General features: G+C 38.0%; 2 long non-coding RNA genes across 5 annotated transcripts in view; one reads left to right on the forward strand and one right to left on the reverse strand.

Moving 5' to 3' along the window:
* Positions 1-20,985, forward strand: part of LOC122239676 — a 279,979-nt gene extending 258,994 nt beyond the window's left edge. For all 4 annotated transcript variants that reach the window (XR_006219021.1, XR_006219020.1, XR_006219022.1 and 1 more), the window contains 3 exons: positions 2,883-3,012; positions 17,165-17,250; positions 20,828-20,985. This is a non-coding gene — a long non-coding RNA (uncharacterized LOC122239676). The remainder of the gene's footprint in view (positions 1-2,882; positions 3,013-17,164; positions 17,251-20,827) is intronic.
* LOC122239677 lies at positions 2,028-3,816 on the reverse strand. The gene is made up of 3 exons (XR_006219024.1): positions 3,522-3,816; positions 2,913-3,142; positions 2,028-2,204 (listed from the first exon to the last, which is right to left on the reverse strand). It is a non-coding gene; the product is annotated as an uncharacterized LOC122239677 (long non-coding RNA).
* Positions 20,986-24,511: the final 3,526 nt, after the last annotated feature.

Raw genomic sequence — 24,511 nt, forward strand, 5'->3', positions numbered from 1 at the left:
TATAGACCATGATTTTGATACACTAGGGCAAAGCACTCTGGACTTGATAAAAGTGACTACACCATTTTAAAGTTGTTAATAGCCAAGGAATATGAGCAGGTATATGATAAGGCTTACGCATATTTTTTCTCTTTCTCAAGACACACACACTCACACATACATAAGACTTAAATAAACCCATGGATGAGCAACTGGGATGGCAAAATATGAGTAAAAATTAAAACATAAGATGTGAATTAAAGGATTTTCAGTTGTTCTTAAACATCTTCAAGATTGTTGAGATGCTAAGAGGAGGGTTAACTTCTATTGTTTCACTCACTCAATAAACATGTGTATGTATTCTGTCCATTGCCAGCCCATGTGCATGATGTAGGTAAAACAAAATACACCATACAAACACAGCCTCTGCTCTCATGAAACCTACATTCTTGTGGGAAGCAGTAAGACCAAATGGATTAGAATAGAATTTTAATATAAAATTTCATATACAATTATGGGGAAGAAGAATTTAGCTTAAATGAGGAATGTGATCTTAAGAAATGAAATATATTTCTTGTGAAGAATTGAGTTCTTCATCGCTAGAAATATCGCTAGAAATATTTGAATAGCAGCTCATGAGTGACTTTAGAGACATTCTGTGGAAAAGCTTACTATATCAGAGGGAGGATATATTTGACAACTCTTAAGCTACATTCCAACTCACAAATTTCTGCAATTCAGAATTCTGGGGGCTCACTACCTATGGTAGGAGTGTTCCGTTTATTAAGTATGTTAGGTAGTGGTGGGAGAAATTTACAATCATATTAGTTGCCTAAGTAGTCCCTAGAAACTCTGCCACCCAGTCTCTCTCCCATCATTACCACAGAATTTATAATATAATCTGCAAATTGGCAGGTGTGGTTTTGATTGGCTTTGTAGAAGGCAGTCTGCCTCTCTCCATCACAATTGTTCACATGATTGCATTTGCCCCGTCCCCACCTTGTGACTGCTCTCCCTAAAAAAAATCCAGCAAGAAAGTTTTCCACTGACTTCTTAGAAATATTAGAATTAAGTGGTTTGTGGCAGTCTTCCAGGGCTATGGCTTTGGAGTATTCTTTATAGTACAGAATTTTAATTGGAGCCTATTTGATACGATCTTAGATTTACATTGTGCATCTACATCCACTTTATTGAGGCCCCGGACAAATGACGCCCAGCTTTATTTGTGACAATTTCCAGAGGGATAGTCTGCACAATGCAATTTGATAACCCTTAATAGGTGATAAATGTGGCATTGAGTTGAGTTTACATAGCACACCTGGAATAGGGAAGCCACACAGCTGTTAACAGGTGTGAACACTTGTTTACCGGCGTCACTGGCGTCTGCTCATTTGAGTCAGCCTCCTAGGTTTACTAGTGCTGCTAAATGAGTCAAACTTATCTTAATAGCAGTGTTGCCAGTGTCTGTGCTTCCCAGCATCATTTAATGTAGAAGAAATCAGCATGATTGAGAAGTGACTTGCTTGCAGTTCATCTCAGTTTGACCTTCCCGGGACTGGGAACTTGGTTTCCCGGGCACATTATCTGTCTGCTCTGGGGTTTCTGCCAAAGAAGAGAGTCTGCCATCCTGGCAACACGTTTACAACGATCAGACCTTGCCGGAGGGAAGTGTTCGTGAATTGGAAAACTGCCTGAATTTATCCAAGAAGAAAGTTCAGAGAAGGGAAACAAAGGGGACTTTTTCCCCGGAGCATTTTAGAGCATGTTCTGCATTAGATTCATCTGGCAGGGTTCAAAATCGATAGTCTCTCCTGGGTAAGTGTTTTCTTTATGACCGCTCTACCTGTACACCTTGGGGGATTAGGGTTTCGTGTTGGTTACAGGACTTAAACTTTAAGCTTTTAGAGAAAAAGTATGCTCAAAGCGCCTTTGATACCCATTCTTGTAGCTGTGTGATAAACGTTGCAGGTATTGAGACGATTTGACAGTGTTGGGGTTTTCTTTGACAACCAACACAGCCAGTACATGGTTCTCTTCTGTTGGTGAGGAAAGTGACCCAGACTCAAATGTGAACTGCAGTTGGGAAAGGTTTCAACATACGGATATGGAATGCTTCAAGCTAAGCCAATTTGTCCTCAGTTGAGAGGAGGGTGCACAACAGGCTCAGGTGGAATTGGGGTTGTGAAGTTGCAAGACATGAAGGATGAGGAAATAGAGGACAACATCTGTAGTGAAGCATAATTAAGGAACAGAGAACAGTACAGAATGAGAACACATGGCTAAGAACAAGCCCTATCTGCTTGTGACAATCTTCTGTACAATACTTTCAATCATGTAGGTTTCAGTAAAGCCAAAGAAATCTTCCCCTGCCAAGTAAAAACAATAAAAAATTTTATCCATATTATTAGAGATGATTGTTATGAATAATGAAATCAGGCAGTGATTTGGCAAAAAGCACAAAAAGGTTGAATATATGATGGAGGCCCTAAGAGGGAACCAGGTTTCTTAACCAAATGTAATTTTATTATCTTTGTGCCATTTCTTTCTTAGCAATGTTTGCTAATCCTTTATGCAGTGTTATTTTCCAGTGTTATTACAATCACCAAAGATGGTTAAGAAGATCAAATGTTAGAACTGATTTTTAAAAGAACAGGCATTTGCTTTTGTTCTCAAGCCAAATTTAGCATCCTTTCATGTTCTTTATAATTAGTATCTTGGCTCAGAATACAGCCACGCATCCCCTGAATGTGTCAGATGCTGGTGTCACTGTGAAAGAGATAGGCAGGCCTCAGCTTGAACGAACTATACTTGGGGATGGCAAGGTTCTTGTAGAGAAGTGACATCGTATGTTGACTCTTAACTGGAAAATTCCTTACCCAACTTATATCTCCTTTGTCTTTCAGTTAATGTTGGAGTGTATAAACAAAGCTCACCTATTACATTGGCAGCAGAGCACCCTTTCTCCTTCTGGAAATGACTACAGTCTCAGCGAGTAGTTGAGCAGTTACCAGCACCCCCGCATGGCTTTTCCAGGTACTAATTAATCCGTTTTGGAAGGTAACAGCAGAAAGGTCCCAGGGGAGTAGGTTGGGAGTCTGTTGCGCTGAGCGACTGAAAATCAGATTGGCTTGTAGAAATAGAGAACTTTTAAGCCATAGAACATCTGTAGATTACACAATATGTGTTTGTTGTTAATTTGCCAGTACGCATCTTTCTGACTTTTCCACTGATATGTTTCTTCCTTACATAATATTGAAGGAAGGAAGAATAATGGTAGAATTTAAGCACATTTCTCTCGCTTAATCTCGAATTTAGGGTCCAGAAAAAGTTAGGGTACATGTAAATACGTAAGAGGAAAGTCTTTCATGTTAAAGAAAATAATATATATAGTTTTCCTCTGGTTTTATAAAAGAAAGGTCATTTGTATTAAAGTAAAATGCAGATTTAGGAAAGGTTTTTCTATTAAGAGACCTCAAAGGGACCATCACTGTGACATTTACCTCAGTTTCCTTTCTACCCTTACCACCGTGCTTGCCTCTTACCTCTGTTTAATCACGAATCCAATTATCTTTACTGAATTCCTTTAAAATCATCTGAGAAAGGCCAGCATTTTAGCAAAATCTTCCTCTTGTTGTCATTTAATGAGATTTCCCCATCCTCCAAGCTTCCTATTTATTATACTTTTGCTTCCTGGAATAGACTGTTGATTGTTCGAGTCACAGCGACAGACATTGCGAGGAGAGCTTTCCAGTTTTGGGGTACATCTCTTCCCCCAGTTCTAGTTCAGTTTCCAGCTGAGAAATAAGACTCATCTACAGCATATTAAGAATAGAGAAAACAAACAAATCTCTTGAGCTGAGATGATTGTCTCCTAAAAAAAGGAAAGTAATTTGAATGAAGAACCTTTGACCTTTCCGTCTAACTGCCCAAAAAAATTTAGGTTGAGGATCTGCTCCAGGAAGAGAGCTATCACCATATTTAACTATAGCATAATATAAACTAGATGTGATAGGTAGAGAGGAGATTAGCAAAGTCTGTGAAAATTTCTTTCTGTGTCCCATTGTTTTTGTATGGCCCAGCAAACATTTGTTTACCACACATTTACTCTTTTTAATTTTCTTGTGAATTGTCTGCCTTCTCTTTTAAGTCCCAGACCTCTAACTCTTTCTCCTTAGCCCTGGAAGGCGTATGAACGTCAATTTCCTGATTGCCTGTGGGCCTCATTTTTCTTATGGAATCCCAGTACATACATATTTTCCTTGTATTTTCTTCTGTTAATCTGTCTCATGTCATTTTAACTCCTACACCAGCCAGAAGAACCTTAAAGGGTAAAATAAACATTTTTCCTCCCCAACATCTGTTAGGGCATGAACAACTTTGAAAATATGTATTACTTTATCTACAGAACTCAATATTATTTATTAAGTAGTTATTATATGTCAGACACAATTCTCATCATTTATTTGTACTATCCTAATTTTATTTACACAATAATCTTAGGAGATCAATTATTACTTTAATTTTTATAGATCAAGAAAATTAACTTCAAAAAGGTTAGGTAATATGATGGGTTATAAAGCTGTTAAGAGCATATGTTTTTAACCACTATGCTATAAGATTTAGAGATTTTCAGAATATTCAGGCTAGGAGATATTTCAGACATTATTTTTCCACATTACACGAATTTCTACAAATTGCATAAAGCTGAACCTGGCATGTTAATGACTTGCCTACGATTGTATAAACAGCTATACCTCCTGGATCCTAGTCCAAAGTAACAGCTTTAGCAACATGATTTCACTAATTTACCTATTCACATGGTTCAGTGTTGTGATAGTCCACAGTTTTGGTTACTCCATACTGAGACACACATATTTTCTCTTCTCCCAAAGTAAAGTTCCTAATGGTATTTTCTGTGCATATATTTAGAAAAGACAATTCTGTGACTAACAGTCTTTTTTCTTCCAATTTGAACAAACTGAAACTCATTATGTGAGTGAGTCACATTTTGCAGGGACTAACACTGCTTGAAACTCTGACTCCTGTTTGTCTTGAAATCTTTATACAGAGGAGTAAGACCTTATCTACAGCATGTATCAGATAGGCTCTTCTCTCCATTCCATGCCTGTAAGTCCCCCCAACATTTGTATCTTTCTCTCCCAAATTTTTGTCGGTCTCAGATAAGGCTGACTTAGCAGTGGCTCATAATCAGATAGAGTAGTAAATGTTATTAACTGAAGAATACAAAGTTCCAGAATTTTTCCTCTTTGATTAAAAGAAAGAAAAAAATGCTTGAACAAAGATTCTCAAAAGGTTAATATTGGTAGTATTTTGTGGCATCTGTATACTTTTAAATTTTTTATTATTTTAGAGACAGAGACAGAAAGAGACAGTGTGTGTGAGTTGGCGAGAGGAGCAGAGGGGGGTGAGAGAGAGAGAGAGAAAGAGAGAGAGAGAGAATCTTAAGCAGGCTCCACGTGGACACAGGGCTCAGTTCCATGAGGTCATGACCTGAGCCGAAATCAAGAGTCCAACACTCAACCTACTGAGCCATCCAGGTGCCCCTGTATACTTTTTTGTTCTGTTCTTCCAGATGTGTGATATCATGTATTGCCAGTTATGAGAATTATGTATCCTTGTTAATATAATATATACTCACTTGGAACCAATGAAATCTATCATATATGCATTTAATCACTAAATAATCCATTTTGTCTTTCTCACAGGACACTATATTAGTTAGGAAAGGTTGGGTTTTTCCAGAGTAACAAATTACCCTCCAAATCTCATTATATTCTTACCACAAATCTAAAGCACATTTTGAAAATGGAGGGTGGCTTTGTTCCATGTTAGACACTCGGAAAGTTGGGCACTTGTAGGTTCTACCATCTTAGGTTACTGCCAACTTGTGGCTTCCAGGTTGGCTGCGGCAGGAGGAAAGAAAATGAGAAAAATGCACACCTACCCTAAATTACCTCAGACTGAAAATAGCATCCGGCAGCTCTGCTCACATCCCACTGCTAAATGACTCACATGGCCCCGGCTAACAGCAAGAAGGACTGACGAGTAGAGGGAAACACGTGACCTATTTGGCACACTGTTGAGTTGTTTCCATTGGTGACTGAGTAATGGCTAAAAGCATAGGGTTTAGAGCCTGACAAATACAGTTACATTGATCTCAGGCTCTGCTATTTACTTACCTGGGTAAATTTTGTGATCCTTCTATTTCATCTTCTAAAAATGGAAATAACAATTTTCACAGAGTTTTTGTGATCTTTAATGGAATGACACACATACAAGTGTGTAGCACAAGACGTCTGTTACATAATAAGAACTCAGTAATAATTCTGTAATTTTAAAAATCACGGAATCTACTCCCTAAACCAAAAGCACACTGTATACACTGTATGTTAGCCAACTTGACAATAAATTATACTTAAAAACATAACAAAAATTCATTTGACAAATAATTAGCCTCACTCACTTGAGAGCTAAGGACTAGAGGAAGGCAACAAAGGAAATAAGTCACCCGCCTGCATGGAAATCTTGGTAAATCAGAGAAGAAATAACATCCTTACAGATTTAAAACTTGTATCTGAAGGTTTTTTTTCCCTCCAATAGCTTTTGGAGGTTTCCTATCAAAAGAATAAAAAGACGTTAACTTGCTTCAAAGGAAGAAAATAACAAAACAAAAAGTTCCTTAAGCATGTTTAAAAAGAGCCACAGGCTCTGAAACAAAGCTTTTCAATCTCAGAAAAAAATCATAAGTTAATAGAAGTGAAGATATGAAAGGGTCCCGCTTTCTATAACTGGACTCGGTTTATGTGGGGAGTGTGAGACGTTGGTGGCATTTATTGGTATGCTTGAAAAAAAGATGAACTATTTCATTTGCAAAAGTGTCATATAAGTTTGTCTCACATGCTGCTAAATTATACAGTTATTAATAATAAAATTCAGTGCTGTCAGAAATCTGCTTGTAAGGATGGGGACTTTTTTGAATCTCATCATAATTCAAGGCTGGGCTATTGACCCTAAGCTAAATTCTCCCATCCTAAAAAGCAAACCAGAATGAAAACCTAATAATAATGTGTAAAAATAGAGGGAAAGGAGAATTGGCAGCTCTGAAACCATGATGTTTTCTAACACTATAGATTGAGTTACACAAACTTCATAATTAGCCTTTAGAAGAAAATCCAGGTCAAAATTTAGCCCAATTAACCTCTTGAGTGTCTCATTAATCAAAACCTGCTTAAGGTGATTTTTTTATTCTAAGTACAATGTGATGTGAGATACTCTGTGTTTATAAATCCCCAGTGTTCCTGTAACAGTGTCATAGCAGTGGGTGTTAGTTTCTGTCTTTGTTTTCTTTTTATTTGGTTGGCTTTGGCTTTGTGTATTTCTTTGCTCTATCTTTCAAGATGTTTATGAGGAGAGAATTACCTACCCATTACATGGTGTGTACCTTTCCGCTTACTAGTCCACTGCTTTAGGAAATATGAGATACATAGAAAAAGGGAAGTTAGTTTAAATTTAAAATGTGTAAGTCATGGTAGACAAGCAGCTCAGAGATCGTATCAATGCTATTACAGTCACTGACAGATTTGAAGAAAGAAAGAAAAAAAAAAAAAGAATCAGATCAGGACAATTGAAATCTCTTGCCTCCATTCTGCCCTAACATATACTCAGTTAGATTGGACTGAAACAGTAATTGCAGAAGTTTCTCAATCTGTCCATCACTTTACTCAACAGTAGCCACAAGGATAAAAATGACTCATCTATAGGTCATGATAATTTTAAAAGAAAATGTGTTATGGTGCATTGTGGGTAAAATATGCAAATTATAAAGACAGCAGAGATAATTAAATTTTCTCAAATCAGAATAAAATGACCTTCTTTGATTGAACCCCTTTTCTGGGGGAGACAAACTCACCGCATTCATTGTTATAAGAGCATGCCTGGTAATAAAGTCAAGCTTGACAGATGAGGAGATTAGGAAGCCTGAGGATTTATAATAAGAAAAAAAAAATGAACAAATAGATTGAGGCAAAGAAGATGCTACATTCATGATATATGCCACCTTTCCTCTATATTATTTCAGTTGTTTTGATTATTCACAGATACTGTTAATTAAATCTAGCAGATAATAGTGTAAAAGTAAGCAAAGTTAGGTCAGAACAAGTGATAATGCTTATTAACTAGAGGGAGACCTGTGATAATAAGTATACTTTTAATGAAAATAGGTGTGCCTTTTTTTTTTTTTTTTTTTTGCAATTTACATTTTCACCAGGACCTGACATCTACTAAAATGTTTGGGAATTCAGAAGGACTCAGTGAATATTTGTTGAATCAATGACTAAATAAAAGGATAAAATAAGTCATTATAGTATATTGATTCTATTTCCCATTCCAGACTCAATGTAAATGCCTATGCAATGTTAGTTACCAGCTGAACACCACCCAACTTATTTTTCTTTAAACTAGGTAGATTTGTGTGTGAATTATTGGGCTTGGATGGATTAAAGTGAAGATTTAAACTTGTATTTGATCTCATTTGGGTACCAGATATTTTAAAACCAATCATCTGCCTATGCTGTCTACTGCACTGATTCTCTTTGTTTTAAGTTATAACTGGAGGTGGTGTGTTTGCACACACGTGAGTGTGCAGGTGCACGTGTGCACTCACATGCATGTACGAATGCATGGTTTCCCTGACAAGACTACTTTTTACTTGGCAAAGCTTTTTTACTGCTGGGCAAGCCTACGTGCGCCGTAATCAGGAGATTAATTTGGCTTTTAATGTCAGCAATATGACTGTGAAATGAGCTTTGGGTTATAAATCAGTGTTCATATTCAGAATCACCAATTAGAAGATCTATGACTTTGAGACAGTAATTTTAATTCTTTGGGTCATGTTTTTCTTGTCAAAAGTAAGGAAGTAATCTCGACTCTCAGTACTGTCCACAGCTATTCTGAGATACAAAGAAAGTTTAGGCTCTACCGGGCTATGAGATGTGTGAAAACTTCTCTACGTTAGCCACCAAGATTTCGTTCAGCTTATTTGAAGAACAGTTCTACTGGATCTAAGAAAACATCTCGTCCTATTTATACCCGGTGCTTTGCACATGAAGTTAAAGGGGACAAGGCTATGTGGTGGCTCTGTACAAAGCAGGGGATCTTCCTCTGTCACCCCATTTGGTGATAACCACAACCTCCCAAACCTGTCTCTCCTTTTAGCCACCTCTTTCCAAAGGTGTACAGTGTAGGAAACCTTCCTGATTCAAAACGACAACAATAAATCCAGGAGAAATAAAAAGAACTCAGAATCTGATGATGCAAATTAAATGTCAAGATAAATCCAGAGAGGGGCTGGGAAGGTTCTACTTACCATGGACATTTTGGTGTCTTTTTTGCACATGATTTCCTTTCCTACAGGTATGATAACTTGGATATCATGGTTCTGGTAGTTCACTTCCATTTGTACTGTGCTCTCCCATATCTACCACTTCATTTCAGCCCTGAATAGCTCACTTTTCTTAGCCCACATGCAGCTCTTTAGCCAGGAATAACCACCGACCTTCATAGAATTCCATTTAGCTGGGAACACTGTGACATGATGCACAGACATCCTCAGAACTCACCTTTTCCTAGTGTTTTTCTGAAATACTGACCTACTAAGCTCCCCCTACCTGTGTCCTTCCTTCTATCCATTGCTAAATCTTTAGTATGTTCTTAGTCTCCGTTTTTTAAAGGGCATGCCTTTTTTTAATGCTAATTTCCTTCTCGAGTTTCAACATACTATACTTAGTTACCATTTCTGACTGAAACTGCATTTCATCTTTAGTTTGCTGTCTTTTTAATTCACTCCATTACGCTCACTTTGCCCCCAATCATATATATCCTATTTTCAAGTCCCTCTCCACTGATCTGTGCTACAAATTCCCAACTGTTTCTAGCCTGAGTCTGACCTGAATTAAGTCAGTTCTGCCTGATTGATTTTGAGCTTGAATATATTCTTGTTGATGAAGTTGAGGACATTTAATTATAAATAAAAGAGGTCACCTAATGAGCAAATTAGCAAAAAGGAATTAATTTCTTTCTAAGATGTTAACACAAAACTAGTCCTGAATAATATTATTATAAATATATTTTGATGACTATAAATTGGACATTTTTACTGATGATATTGATAATTTAAAAAGTATATAATTTCTGAGCGCCTGGGTGGCTCAGTCAGTTAAGCATCTGACTTTGGCTCAGGTCATGATCTCACAGTTAGTGGGTTCGAGCCCCATGTCGGGCTCTGTGCTGACAGCTCATAGCCTGGAGCCTGCTTCAGATTCTGTGTCTCCCTCTCTCTCTGCCCCTCCGCCCCCCACTTGCATTCTGTCTCTCTCTCTCTCTCTCTCAAAAATAAACGTAAAAAATTAAAAAAAAATAAGTATATGATTCCTTGAAGACAAGGTCTAGGCATTATTATCTTTATATCCTCAATAGTATAAATTAGTTAGGTTGTCAGACAGTTCTTATATTCTGTCTTCAACATACCTTGGATAGTTGTATCTATCTTCTTAGCTTAGTTGGGTCATGTTGACTTCACAAAGCTACCAGTCTTGATTTAACAATGGATCCTACCTAACAAATTGCATTATTGAGCTCTTATGCCAAGTGTTTTTCTAAGAGATTTTAGGAAATTGGCTAGTTGCTTGCCATTGTCCTGCTCCTTTTTACTTCTACATTTCCCACCTAACCTTGTTATGTGACTACATTATAGCAGTTAGAATGTTGTTGGAAATGATGTATGCACTTCTAAACCCTGCCCTCAAAGGTACAATTTCCATATATTCTCTCTCTCCTCTTTTTTATCAGTGAGTGAGATGCAAAAAATAGGGGGTGGACCTTGAAGACCTGAGGGATGACAGTGTCACTAGATGGAAGGACCTTGGGTCCCTGAATAAGTGTTTAAAGCACATCCACTCCATTCCCCAACCTGCATTGAACTATAAAGTGAATGAAAAATAAACCTGTATTGTGTTAAGCCACTGAGAGGTCTGGGTGATTTGTAAGAGCAGTTGGCCTACTCTAAACATAGCACTCGAAAACGTTAAATCACTTAACTGTCATAGCAAGGCTTTGAGGCAGGATTAGATTTAGGGAAAGCTGAGGAATTCCTGGAGGGATTTGAGAATGCTAATGGTAAACAGAAGCAAATGAAGCATTCACCTTGTAGAGAGACTAATACCTACGGGTGGTCCTTGAACAACACAAGTGGGGCAGGGGAGCTGGGGCGCCGCCTCCCCATGCAGTTAAACATTCACGTATAACTTGACTTCTCAAAAACTTAACTACTAATAGCCTGTTGACTGGAAACCTTATTGATAATTTAAACAGCTGATTAATACATATTCTGTATGTTATATGTATTACATACTGTTTTCATACAATAAAGTAAGCTAGAGAAAAGCAAATCATAAGGAAGAGAAAATACATTTACAGTTCTTTACTGTATTTATCAACACCAAAAATGCATATATTTTTTGAAAAACAGCCACATACAAGTGGGCCCGTGCAATTCAAACTCATGTTGTTCAAGGGTCACCTGTGCTTCCAAGGTAAAGTATGCCACTTATGGCATAGCGTCTTATGCACAGAAGGTACAACAAAACGGAGTTGAAAGTACATAAAGTAGCCCAGTAGCGGGGAAAAGGTACTAAGTTTGGTGTCAGGCAGACCTCTGTTGGAACAGCAACTCTGACTTCTTTGTCCAAAGCTACTTAATCTCTGTCAGACTCATTTCCCTCATTTGTAAAAACATAGCAGTTTTGACCCATAAAGATTGTTGTATTTTTACATGTGTTACATACACATGTTACACACACATGCACAACAATGCCTGTAACAGAGAATCACGCAACAAATGGTCGTGTGATAGATACTATGGTAGTTTAGGGTGAGAATACTGGCTGGATATTCATGGTGAACTGAAGATCAGGCCAGGCATTCTTTTTGACAAAGTCCCTGTTCTGGGTTCATTTGTGCCTCCCAACCCATATTAATATGTTGAAGTCCTAATGCCCAGTACCACTGTGACCTTCTTTGGAGATAAGGTCTTCCCCCGCCTGAAGTTTGTTTGTTTGTTTGTTTGTTTGTTTGTTTGTTTATGTAGAGGGAGGGAGAGAGAGCAGGAGGGTTGAGAGAGACAGAAAGAGAATCCCAAACACGCTCCAACTGTCAATGAGGAGCCTGATGAGGGGCTCGAACTCACAGAATTGTGAGTCATGACCTGAGCTGAAACCAGGAGTCGGATGCTGAGCCGGCTGAGCCACCCAGGCACCCCAGAGATAGGGTCTTTACAGATGTAGTCAAATCAAATTGAGATCATTACAGTAGGCCCTAATCCAATATGACTAGTGTTCTTATAAAATGGAAAATTTGGTGATAGGCACACATCCAGGGAAAACACCATGTGAACGTGGAGATGGCATCAGCAAGCCAAGGAAAGAGGCTGCAACCAATCGTTCTTTCACAGCTCTCAGAAGGAATCAACAATGATAACACCTTGAATGTATACTTTTAGGCTCCAGCACTGGAAGACAATGAATTTCTGTCATGTATACCACTTAGTTTGTAATATTTGATTACAGCAGCCTTACCAAATACACACACACACACACACACACACACACACGCACACACGCACACACACACACACACACACTATTTTAAAGACTGAGAAATAGAAGTATCATATACAAAATAAAATATCTCAAGGCAGTTGGGAAACAGTAGTTGCTAACAGAATAACATACCTTCTGTCTTTACCAGGCCCAGTGAAAGACTAAGCTCTCTGAAGGACATCAGAGACAGACAGTGGACCTAGTGTGACACATTCTCTGATTTCCTGAGGGCAAAAGGCTACATATAAAGATTGGTCTCACTAACCTCCTGTGTCCTGTGTCCCTCTGAGAGTAACAAAGAGTAATATTACCATGGCAGGGGTCCCTATTCCTTTGTGCACTTAAAATGGTAGAATACTTGATATCCTAGAGAGGTCAGTAAATCATTGCAAATCACAGACATTATGGAAAAATTAAGTGTATATTTCACCTGAGGAGAATATCAGTTCCTTGAAGATTTTGCTTTATGGAACCAGGGACAAAGCTTTGAAGAGAAAGTGCTTAACAAGTTTGCAAAGTTAAAAATAATTTTTAGGAGGTTGTTGTTGGAGGTGTTTTATATTGTTTTTTTATTCCTAAAATTGGTGCGTATGGCGTTAATGCTGGGAAAATCATTGGTAGACTCACTTGTGTTTATTATTGATGAAAGCAGTGGCTTTCCCTTATTGGTTATTGCATAACCCTAGCAACTAGGAAAAGACCATACATAATATAAACTGAAGTAACAAAAACTAACTTAGGAAGCCAGACTAGCCATGATCAATTATTCCCTTTATAGACATAGCATCCTTCACATTAATATAAATGATGTTATTTGTTGGATTGCTTTTTTTTTTTTCTCAAATACCCCTGAAAAGGGGCGCCTGGCTGGCTCCGTTGGTTAAGTGTCCAACTCTTGATTTCGGCTCAGGTCGTGATCTCATGCTTCATGAGTTCAAGCCCTGAGTCAGGCTGTGCTTCACGCTGACAATGTGGAGCCTGCTTGGGATCCTCTTTCTTCCTCTCTATTGGCCCTTCGCCTGCTCACATGAATGTGCACACACTCTCCCTCTCTCAAAATAAATAAATAAGAAGCTTTGAAAAAAAAACTATTTTGAAAATAGTCTTTGAAAAAAGACTATTTTGCAGATTATATTTATTCAACAAACGTAATCTTTTTTTTTTTTTTATTTTTTTTCAATGTTTTTTTATTTATTTTTGGGACACAGAGAGACAGAGCATGAACGGGGGAGGGGCAGAGAGAGAGGGAGACACAGAATCGTAAACAGTTTCCAGGCTCCAAGCCATCAGCCCAGAGCCTGACGCGGGGCTCAAACCCACGGACCGCGAGATGGTGACCTGGCTGAAGTCGGACGCTTAACCGACTGCGCCACCCAGGCGCCCCAAACGTAATCTTATTTTTGAGTATATGTTACTAAATATGATGTATTAAGCAGCTGTGGAGACCCCAGAGTAGTAAATAATATGAATTATTCTCCAAAGTGTTGATCTGACTCTTCAACTTTCAAAATTGTCTTATATTTTTGAGGTGTAGTTTCAAGTGTGTATTAGGATTCTCCAGAGAAGTAGAACCAGTAAGATGTGTGTGTCTACATATAGAGAGAAAGAGAGTATAAAGAGCTGGTGCACATGATTATGGAGATTGGCAAGTCTGCATCTACAATGTGGGCTGGCAGGCTCAAGACCCAAGAGGGCCAGTAGTACAGATGAGGTCTGAAGTCAGTTTGCTGGAAAACTCCCTCTTGCACAGAGAGGCAGATCTTTTTGTTCTGTTATGGTCTTGAGCTGATTGGATGAGGACTACTTACATTATGAGGGCAATCTTCTTACTCAAAGTTCACTGATTTAAATGTTAATCTAATCCAAAAAAAAAAAAAACCCCTTCAAGTTGACGCATGAAAGTAGCTATCACAAAATGCCGTAGGATCTTGTACTTTAAGCAGTCAGGGCCAGCCTAATCCTAAACTTCTCTGTTCTTTTCCCACCTCTAGCAGTCTTTGCCTTACCATTGGGACCTTAATATCCCTCTCAATATGCCAGAATGTAGGGTAGGAGCAGCTTATGCCCATTTGAAAAAACCCGATCCTGTCTACTAACCTGGCCTGGAGGAGACACCCTAGTCCCCATACTGTACCCCATACTATTTCTCTTTCTGTTAGTACAAGTTGCTCTTTATTGTGACTGGGTGGAGTCCAGTTCTAACTTCTATCCTTGTTGCCAGGTCCCATGTTTTGAAACTTGCTGAATGCCTCAGTCTCCTCTTGAGGATTGAGGTTTGGGGAGGTGTTTCTCCATAGAATCAATGCCATAGTTTTCAACTTAGCTCAGTGACAGTGTCCCATCAGTGCAATTCTGGGCATGCCATATGAGAACTTCCTGTTTGTTTTATTATTTTTTGTTTTTGAAATTTTTATTTATTTTTGAGGGAGCAAGAGACACAGCGTGAGTAGGGGAAAGGCAGAGAGAAAGGGAGACACAGGATCCGAAGCAGGCTCCAGGCTCTGAGTGGTCAGCACAGAGTCCAACGTGGCGCTCGAACTCACCAACCATGCATGACCTGAGCTGAAGTCGGACACTTAACCAATTGAGCCACCCAGGCGCTCCTCTGTTTGTTTTCTAAATGTCATCAGTGCTTTTCCCTACTTGTTGAGAGGAAACAAAAAGTTATAATCTTTGGTAAGCCATTATAAAATGTTTACCTAAATTTCCTCAGTGAGCTCCTGCAACTCCTCTAGACCTAAGAATCATACACAGGACTCAATGGATAGGTCCAGGCCCAATCAGAACATCTGTTCGGGCCTACTCATCTTGCTTCCCCTGCCAAAATCATGTATTTCCATAGTCTTCCCTTCTTTATCCAGCCTACCACCACATCCCCCCAATTTAATTCCCATTATCTTTGTATTCTAAGCCATTCTTATGTCATTTAGCCTCCCTATCCCCTTGTATTACTTAACTTGACATGCCAGTGTCTTCTGTATGCACTTGATTATACATTCCCTGGGAGAAGTATTCTTGCTACCACTATATGAGATTCCAGCTCTTTCTAGGTAGATCTAAACATGACCTCTTAATGCTTTTCAGAGCTATCAGAGTTGTATTTATCTCACCATTAAAGTTGAGAGCACTGAAAATAATCATCAAACTAGTTTGTGAACTCTCAGAAATATACTAAAAAGTAAAAGTACCAACCCCATGTTGTTCCTTATGGACTTGGGCTTAAGAATGTTGTAATTTCACATATTAGTTCATTGAATCTCTCTAAGCAAGCTTAAACATATACAGACTCCTAAAAAAATAAAAGCTTCTAGTGTTAATTAGTTAATGTTCAAAACAAATAAATTGATGGAAAGTAACCCGAGCTTAACAGGTAATAACTTGGAGTAAGATACAGCAAAAAGAAGGCCCTGTCATTGATTTTAAATGGGTGGTTGGGAGACGTGAGGTTTACTCCAAAAGATAGAGCTACTTTGTGTTATGCCTCCTAATTTTACCCATCATAAATTGAGAACCATGCAAATTGCATGACTATTTGTAGAAGAATCTCCTTTGATAGGGATCTAAATAGTGTGACTGACATTGCATAATCGTCCATGATATCCTTTGAAGGGAGAGTGCTCAGCTGTGAGAATTTCCTGTCTTGGGACTAAGGGTGGAGATAAAGAGATAGAGACTACAGAGATCACTACACGCTTCTTTTCTCCTTTCTTTATGGAGCTTGCTGTTATGAGGGCTCAATTTAATTAGGCCATGTAAGTGGAATAAGGGGAATGTGAAGTCACTGTGTTCCCAGTATATTTAAGAAAATTTGCCTGACATACAGAAAAGCGCCTGGATCATAAATGTATAGCTCAACACATTTCCAAAAACTGAACCCATCTGTGAAAACTACATCAAGAAATAGAATATTTCAAGTAGTCCTAAAGTTCTCTTTCTGATCCCTTCCAATTATTATCTGCCCTCAAAATAACGGATATCCTGCCTTCTGACAAAATAGATTTATTTTGCACATTTTCGTACTTTATGCTACATTATCTAAATTTATTGTATTTTAAATTAATACTTTACAGATCTTTCGTGCCTGTATTCTTTTGTTCAACCATTAAGTTTACAAGGCCCATTCATACTGTTGCATGTGTTTTTAGATTGCTCATTCCCATTGCTGTATGATATTTCCCGGTGTGAGTATATCATCATTTATTGATCCATTCTGTTGATGGGTATTTGGGTAGTTTCCAGCTTGGAGTTACTACAAATAATAATGTTGCTATAAACATTTCAGTCCATTATTTGGGGGTGGGGTCATATGTAAGCATTTCTGAAGGCAGAATGAATTTCCCCAGATTTTAATTCTTCTAGATAATTCAAAGGAATTTTAAAACATGAAAAATAAAAATAATATCTATTTTGGCTACATATCTCGCCTATACCATGCCTCATTCTTCTACCCAGTAGAGTAAATATCCTAAGGAGTTACACTCTTTCATTTTTTTTCCTGAATCCTCTTCCAGCTGAAACCAAATGTCGGATTGCCACATTGGGCTCACCGAGATCTCTCACTAAGAATTTCAAGGATGCAAGCAATCTAGGAGCACAGGTGAATGGCACTCTCTTGCCCAGGTCAAAAGAACTGATCTGTAATTGAAATGGACAGGTTTTCACACAGCAGAGAAGATTTAGGTAATGAAATCTCCCCATTCTATACTCAGATAGGTATATAGTTTATGAGATACTTTCCAGGAACCTAGGCCCTCATAAATCTATAAATCAATGATATGCTGCTAACATAATTTCATGAATAAGAACTCTCCTCCAATACCATTAGCTTATTTGCTGGGAGGTTCTAACTAGTGTTACAAGGAGAACAAGCTGGAGTCACCTGTGTTCATTCTTTCCTGAAAATACCACCCAGGTGAAGGTTCACAGACCACGAGCTGGCTGCTTCAACCCTCTTTCCATGCTACAGGGAGGCGTTTATCCAGTCTACTTGTCAAGACCATCAGTGATCAGTTCTATGTCCTCTTCTTACCTGATCTGTCGGCAGCACTTGGCGTAGCTGATTACTTATTCTTCCTAATGCGCTTTCCTTGCTTGGCTTCCCCGGCTACGTTTCACTTTCCCTGTCTCTCTTCTTTTTTCCAACCTCACTGGCCACTCCTTGTTTCTCTTCTTTTATGGTTTCTTTTATGATTTTCTTCTTATCTTCCTTTAAAATGAGGGTGCGACATAGAGCATTAGTCCTTGAAACCTCTCCTACCCCCTTTTCATTTCCAGAGTCTCATTACTCTAAGTCCCATCTAATCCTGAAGATGCCCTAATTTATATCTTCCCCCGGTCCTTCCCCACCCTGCTTTTTGTTCCCCCAGCTTTGCTGAGGTATAATTTACAAATAATATTGTATATGTTTATATAACATAGGGGTGCCTGGGTGGCTCAGTTGGTTAAGCATCCGACTTCAACTCAAATCATGATCTTACAGTCGGTGAGTTCGAGCCCCGTGTCAGGCTCTGTGTTGACAGCTCAGAGCCTGAAGCCTGCTTTGGATTCTGTGTCTCCCTTTCTCTCTGTCACTCCCCTGCTCATGCTCTGTCTCTGTCTCTCAAAAATAAATAAAGATTAAAAATTAAAAAAAAAATAAAGTATATAACATAATGATTGGACGTACATACATGCGGTGAAATTATTTGATCCTTTCATCATTAGGTCCTCTCGATTCCATTGCCAACATTTATAAAAAATCAGACTACTTGTCTCATCTCCACTTCCAAAAATACATCTATTTTAAAAGTAATGAAACTTATGCATTATGGCCCCTCTGTTGTATAGGGCCTTTCTATCCTTCTGGGGATTCAGGACAAAGGAATCTAGCCATGTGCTAGAGGTACAAAGTGCAGTTAGCACTATAATACATGCCAGAGGTGGACTGGAGGCTGGGAGTAGGGGACAGCATGTTGGCAGCACTCCTTTCTCTAACCACCAAGTCCAGAGCAACACTTGTTCATGGTTGACCTTGACTAGTATCTGGGCCCCACCATTCATTCACTCCAAGGGGAAGGATATGAAGGTATCATGGTTGTTTTATCTGTGGGATAACCATTATAACCAAGGCTTATCCTTGCCCCTCATCCCCTGGGATTGGCCCAGTGGTAGCAATGGTGAGTAGGAGTGAGGAACCCCAGGAGGTAAAGATTAGGCCAAGCTGGACCAGTGTTTGAGGCAGTGGTTTCTCCATGGGCCAGAGGAGGGAAATGAATGGACTAGAGCTTTGAAAGGCTTCTATCCATCAACAGGCACATCCTGGGCAAGAATTGCAGAGGAAATTATGAAACTAAGGGTTATTTTTGTACACTGTCAAAAATAAAAGACAAATTTTGTGTCAGCTGGCTACACAAAAGAACAGGTTTTTATTTTTTCAGTGAGAGAATTATCTTTCTATTCTGTCTACTTTAAAAGTATTATATAAGGAGGTGATCAAAAAATGCTTATAGAATATAGGGAAAAAGTAACATAGAAGTTTGTCATGCAGCTAATAATAATAATAATGACGATGATAATAATTTGTACATTCTAAGACTTTTATGATGCCTGTGTTATTTATCAGCTTTTTAACACTTGTAGTATCTTTACTTTTTTCTAAATAAATATTTACTTCTGTACCTGACTTTATAGCAAGAATTTTGTGTATTTTTAGAGAGCTCCACAAAACCCTTATGTATTCCTGTGCATTGCTTCCACCTTATTCCAGGTGTCCATCAATCTGTAAACTGGATTAACTCAGGAATCTCCAACCCTCCCTGATTGCCCTGCCCCCTTTTTCCAGTTAATTCACAAAAGAGCAGTTGGAGTGATCATTTCAAACTGTAATCCAGGCCAGGCCCCTCTTCTGCTTAAACCTGCCTGTCTTTTCCTGCCTCACTCAGGGTCAAGGCCAAAGTCCTTACACTGGCCTAGCTCATAGCCCACTTAACTCTCTGACCTTATCTGCCCTCCCTCTCGCTCACTCAGCTCCAGTCAGGTTGCTCTCTTAGCTTCTATGGGAATGTGATAGGCAGGTTCCTGCCTCGAGAATTTCTTCCATGAGTCCCTCTTCCTGGAGGATGCTTCCTAAGATAGGCAGACAGCCTTTTTCCTGACCACCTTAGACTGCTTGTAAACAGCAGTGAGAACTCCCTGATCATCCTGTTGAAAAACTGCCTCCTCACTTCTGACAGGGACTTCTCTTTCTCTGCTTCATTTTTCCATACATTAGCATCTTCTAAAATACTATAACATCAGCTTGAGTATTCATTCATTGCATTTCTCCCTTCATTGCTCCATAAAGGCAGGGATTTTTATCTGGTGTATTCACTCACTATTCTTTCTTCCAATATCTACACAATGCCTGGCACATAGTTGGCCCTCAATAAATGTTTTATCCATTCACAAATGAATAAATGATTGAATGAATAGTTTATGCTTCCTGAACTCTTGCAGCTCTAAGTTTAGAGTCAGAAATATCAGTCCTCAATATTGTTTTGGTCCTAAGTATAATAAAAAGTTGTTGAAGGTTTGTGACTGGTTAAGTAACATCATGAGATCATGTTTATGGAGGATGGTTATTGAAACATTTATGGAAGATGGCATGTTTGGGGTAAGACTAGAGATAAGAAGACTAATTGTTTAGGAGTAATGTGATAATGATCTGCACTAAGATAGTAGAAATAAATATTACAGTGTTTGGCACATGAATCCTGAAAATTTCACGAATGATTTTCTAAGGTTTTTTTTATTCTTATTTTTTTGTGGCTTTCATCCAAATATTTGACCTTGTGTTGGCAAATCTTAAATTAAAATTGAATAACCAAAGGGTACCCAATGATACCAAAAGGATTCAAATCTAGAATTGGTGGGGTAACATGCCTTCATGAAATATTCTTCCAGAAATAAAAAGTTTAATACATACAGATCCATTAGTTACCAACATGTTAACCTTTGAGAAATACCTGTGGGGAATCACCTGAGCATTCATCATAAAAGCACATCCATCCAGTCCATCTGTCTATGAAATGGCAGAGCATCTTCTTATGAGGGATGGGGAAGAATGGCAGTGGGAACAGGAGGTGTTTATCTTTGATTCCCTATGTTTGTGGGTATCTCCTCCCCATAAACTGAAGATAGCAAATTGCTCTTCGCAGATCAAAACACACAGGAGAGGCTGGAGAAAAGGAAAAAAAAAGAAAAAGAAAAAGAAAACAGATGGAAAAGGAGGAGGAGGTGGTGGAAAGAAATGGAGGGGAAGCAAGCTGACACCTGTTTTCCAGCACAATGATCATTAAAGTTATCACATGTGATGCCAGAGCTTTATTTTAAATACCCTGTCTGCTACCTTCTGAGTTAAGTAAATAGTTTTGAATATGCATCTCATTCAAATTAGTTTCCATCACAGTCAGTGGCTGTAGTTAAAGTGACTCGAATAGTTTTTAGTCCTACCAGAAAAACAGCAAAGAAGTATAGGGAATGCTATCCGGTCTTGTTCATTCAGGAACATTTCCTTGTTTCTGGATATAAAGTAGATATATTTAGTACTTTAGTCAGTGCTCCCTGAGAGAGCCACCCGTTAGTATTCTAATAATCATAGAATTATGATTCTACATAGGATTCTACAGCAACAACAACAATAACTACAGAAGGAAGTGAAGAAAACATTAAGGGTAGGCAATAATTTAAAAGATTAGTACTAGTCCCCACAGATTTTTCTGACCAAAAGTCTAGGGATTAGTCACCAAGTGGAAATTTCTGGATATGTAAGCCATACTTATATCAACTTAGTTTCTTATAAATATAAAGTTGACTGTGTTGTGCTGACTCAGCTATCTGTGGAAATATGTATCAGTTCTAATAATTAGAAGGTTCATCTGTGATACAGCAAGGTTTTTTTGAAATTAGTCTGTATTGATTAGTAAATATTCACAGGCTTCACTGTTATTACAACTATTATACGAATGTAATAATTGTTGCTGAGCACAGCAGTTGGATTCTATTTTCTCTTGATATTTATATGCTTGTTGCAATGAGCATAAGTTAAGTTCTTCCTGTGTGAACACTTGTGTTTCTAAACTAAATATAATCAGTAACTATAGAATTTATTACAGGCTTTTAGTGTAACTGCTTATTTTTAGGATATCGACAAATATACATTTAATTTAAAGTGTATATACTCAGATGAAAATGAGCAACACTGTAAGAATATATTACCATGATGTTAAGAGCCAGAATCTGCTCCATTGCTGTTTCTTGTTAACTTATACAAATTTACTTAATTGACTTGACACCAGTGTCCTCACATACAGAGTGGGAATAATGTTTTGCTAATTGCATAATTCATTGTTACCCGACGACCCCCTTCCCACGAAAGAAAATAGTTATGAAATCTGGACATAATACCAGAAACAGTTACACCGGACAGTGAGCAGCAGCAGACAGACTCGTGGGGAGTACATGCATTGAGAAGGGGAATTGTATAAACAGAATCCTCAATCCTGTGGTCTTAGCCTGGGGCCAAGGATAATTTTTAGGGTATTGGCAGAATGTGTGCTGCCGGTGGTGGAACAGGGGCAGTATTTTGACCTGGGAAATCAGAAACATGAAGCCAGGCAAGTTAGGGCTGCTGAAGAGAGCAGGGAATAACGGGAAGGGACAGAGCCAGACAGATGATCACATATTGTATCACGGACCCCTGAACTATGTATGCATCCACGGTACAGACTCGGAACAGCTGAGGCAGAGGCAAAAGACTGGGTCTGAGATGGGCTTCCACCCAAGAAACAGAGTTTACATTTCAAGTCTGTCTAAGATAATTTCTGCCAAAGTAGGGGAAGCAACACCAATCAGAGAAAAGGACAGATTCTATGCAGAGTGCAATTAAAAATTACCCAGTATATATGAGGAATCAGGAAAGTGGAACACATTTTCAAGAGAAAAAGAAACTGACTCTGAAATGGCCTAGTATTGGAACGAGCAGACATGAGTTTTGAAATGGCTGTTAGTTTTCTTCAAAGAAGAAAAGTGAGATATTCGCCTATGAATGAAAATATAGGAAAAGACAGCAGAGAAATATTAACAATATAATGTAAAAGAACTAAGTGGAAATTCTAGAACTATGAAAGACATACATGGAATTAAAATTTTATTGGGTGGGTTTAACAGCTGAATGGAAATGATAAATGAAAGACTCAGGGACTTGAAGATAAAATAAGAGAATTTATCTAATATGAAGAACACCGAAAAATAAAGATTATAAAAAACCTAACAAAACCTCAGGCCCTTTTAGATTATATCAAATAGTCAAACATGCATGTTATTAGAGTCTTAGAAGGAAAGGAGACATAGAATGAACCAAAAGAAAAATAAAGAAATACTGGTTGAGGATTTCCTAGATTAGAGGAAAATTAGAGATAGAGATTAGAGACAGAAATTTCCACATATAATATTCTTAAAAAAAAGACAAACAAAAAAATGTTGTACTTCAGCACATCCATATGGTGTCAAATTGTTGAAAGCATCTTGCCCACCCCCCCAAAAAAGGCCAGATCTTAAAATCAAGAGAAAATTAACCCATCACATAGAGTGCATCAGTGAAATCAATGATTTGATTAATAGTTGACTTCTCATCAGAAATAAATATAACCACTGCAAAAATGGCAACCTACATGTTTTTTCAAGTGCATGTAATGTTTTTAAGGATTGGCCATATGTTCTTCTATAACAAATTCTTAATTCAAAAATATTGATATTATAGATAAAATATTTTCTGAACAAAATTAATTAGAAGTCAATAATAAAATGATACTAGGAAGACTTAAACATTTGGAAAATAAATAACAAACTTCTAAATAGTCCATATGTCAAAGAGGAAATCGCCAGGAAACTTTGAATTCCACAACAATGAAAAAATTCAACAGATAAAAATTAGTAGGGTATAGCTAAAGCAGTGCTAAAAAGAAAATTTATAATTTAAATTCATATGTATTTTTTATAAAGGAAGGTTTAAGGGCACCTGGGTGGCTCAGTTCATTAAGCGTCTGGCTCTTGGTTTCAGCTCAGGTCATGGTCTCATGGTTTGTGAGTTCCAGCTCCCCGATGGGCTCTGCGCTGACAGTGCAGAGCCTTCTTGGTATTCTCTCTCTCTCTCTCTCTCTCTCTCTCTCTCTCCCTCCCTCCCTCCCTCCCTCTCTCTCTCTGCCCCTTCTCTGCTCACACTCACTCTTTCTCTCTCTTCAAGTAAATGAATAAACTTTAAGAAAAGGAAGGTTTAAAATAAATCATCTGTGATTATAGTTTAAGAATTATAAAAGGAAGGGGCACCTGGCTTAGCTCAGTCAGTAGAGCATGCAACTCTTCACCTTGGGGTTGTAAGTTGGAGCCCCACATTGGGTGCAGAGATTGCTTAAAAATTAAATCTTAAAAAAAAAAAGAATTATGAAAAGAGCAAATTAAACCCAAATAAGTAGAGGGAAGAATATAATATAGATAAGAGCAGGAAATAATGAAATAGACAACAGAAAAATAATGAAAATCACTACCAAAAGCTGAATAAATTTATAAATCTCTAGATTACACTGATGAGTAATCAAGGAAAAATGAAATATATTATCAATATCAGGAAAGGGGCATCAATGCAGATTCTATAAACACTAATGGCAATAGGGAAATATTGCAAATAAATTTATGATGACACATTTGACAACTGGATGGAAGGAGCAAAATCCATAAAAAGTAAATTGTACCAAAATAAACCAAAGAATAAATAGAAGCTGAAATATCCATATGTCAATTTAAAAATTAAGTTCATAATTAAAAGTTTTCCCAGAACTAGATGT

Source organism: Panthera tigris, chromosome B3 (genome assembly GCF_018350195.1).
Source record: "Panthera tigris isolate Pti1 chromosome B3, P.tigris_Pti1_mat1.1, whole genome shotgun sequence".
Lineage (NCBI taxonomy): Eukaryota > Metazoa > Chordata > Mammalia > Carnivora > Felidae > Panthera > Panthera tigris.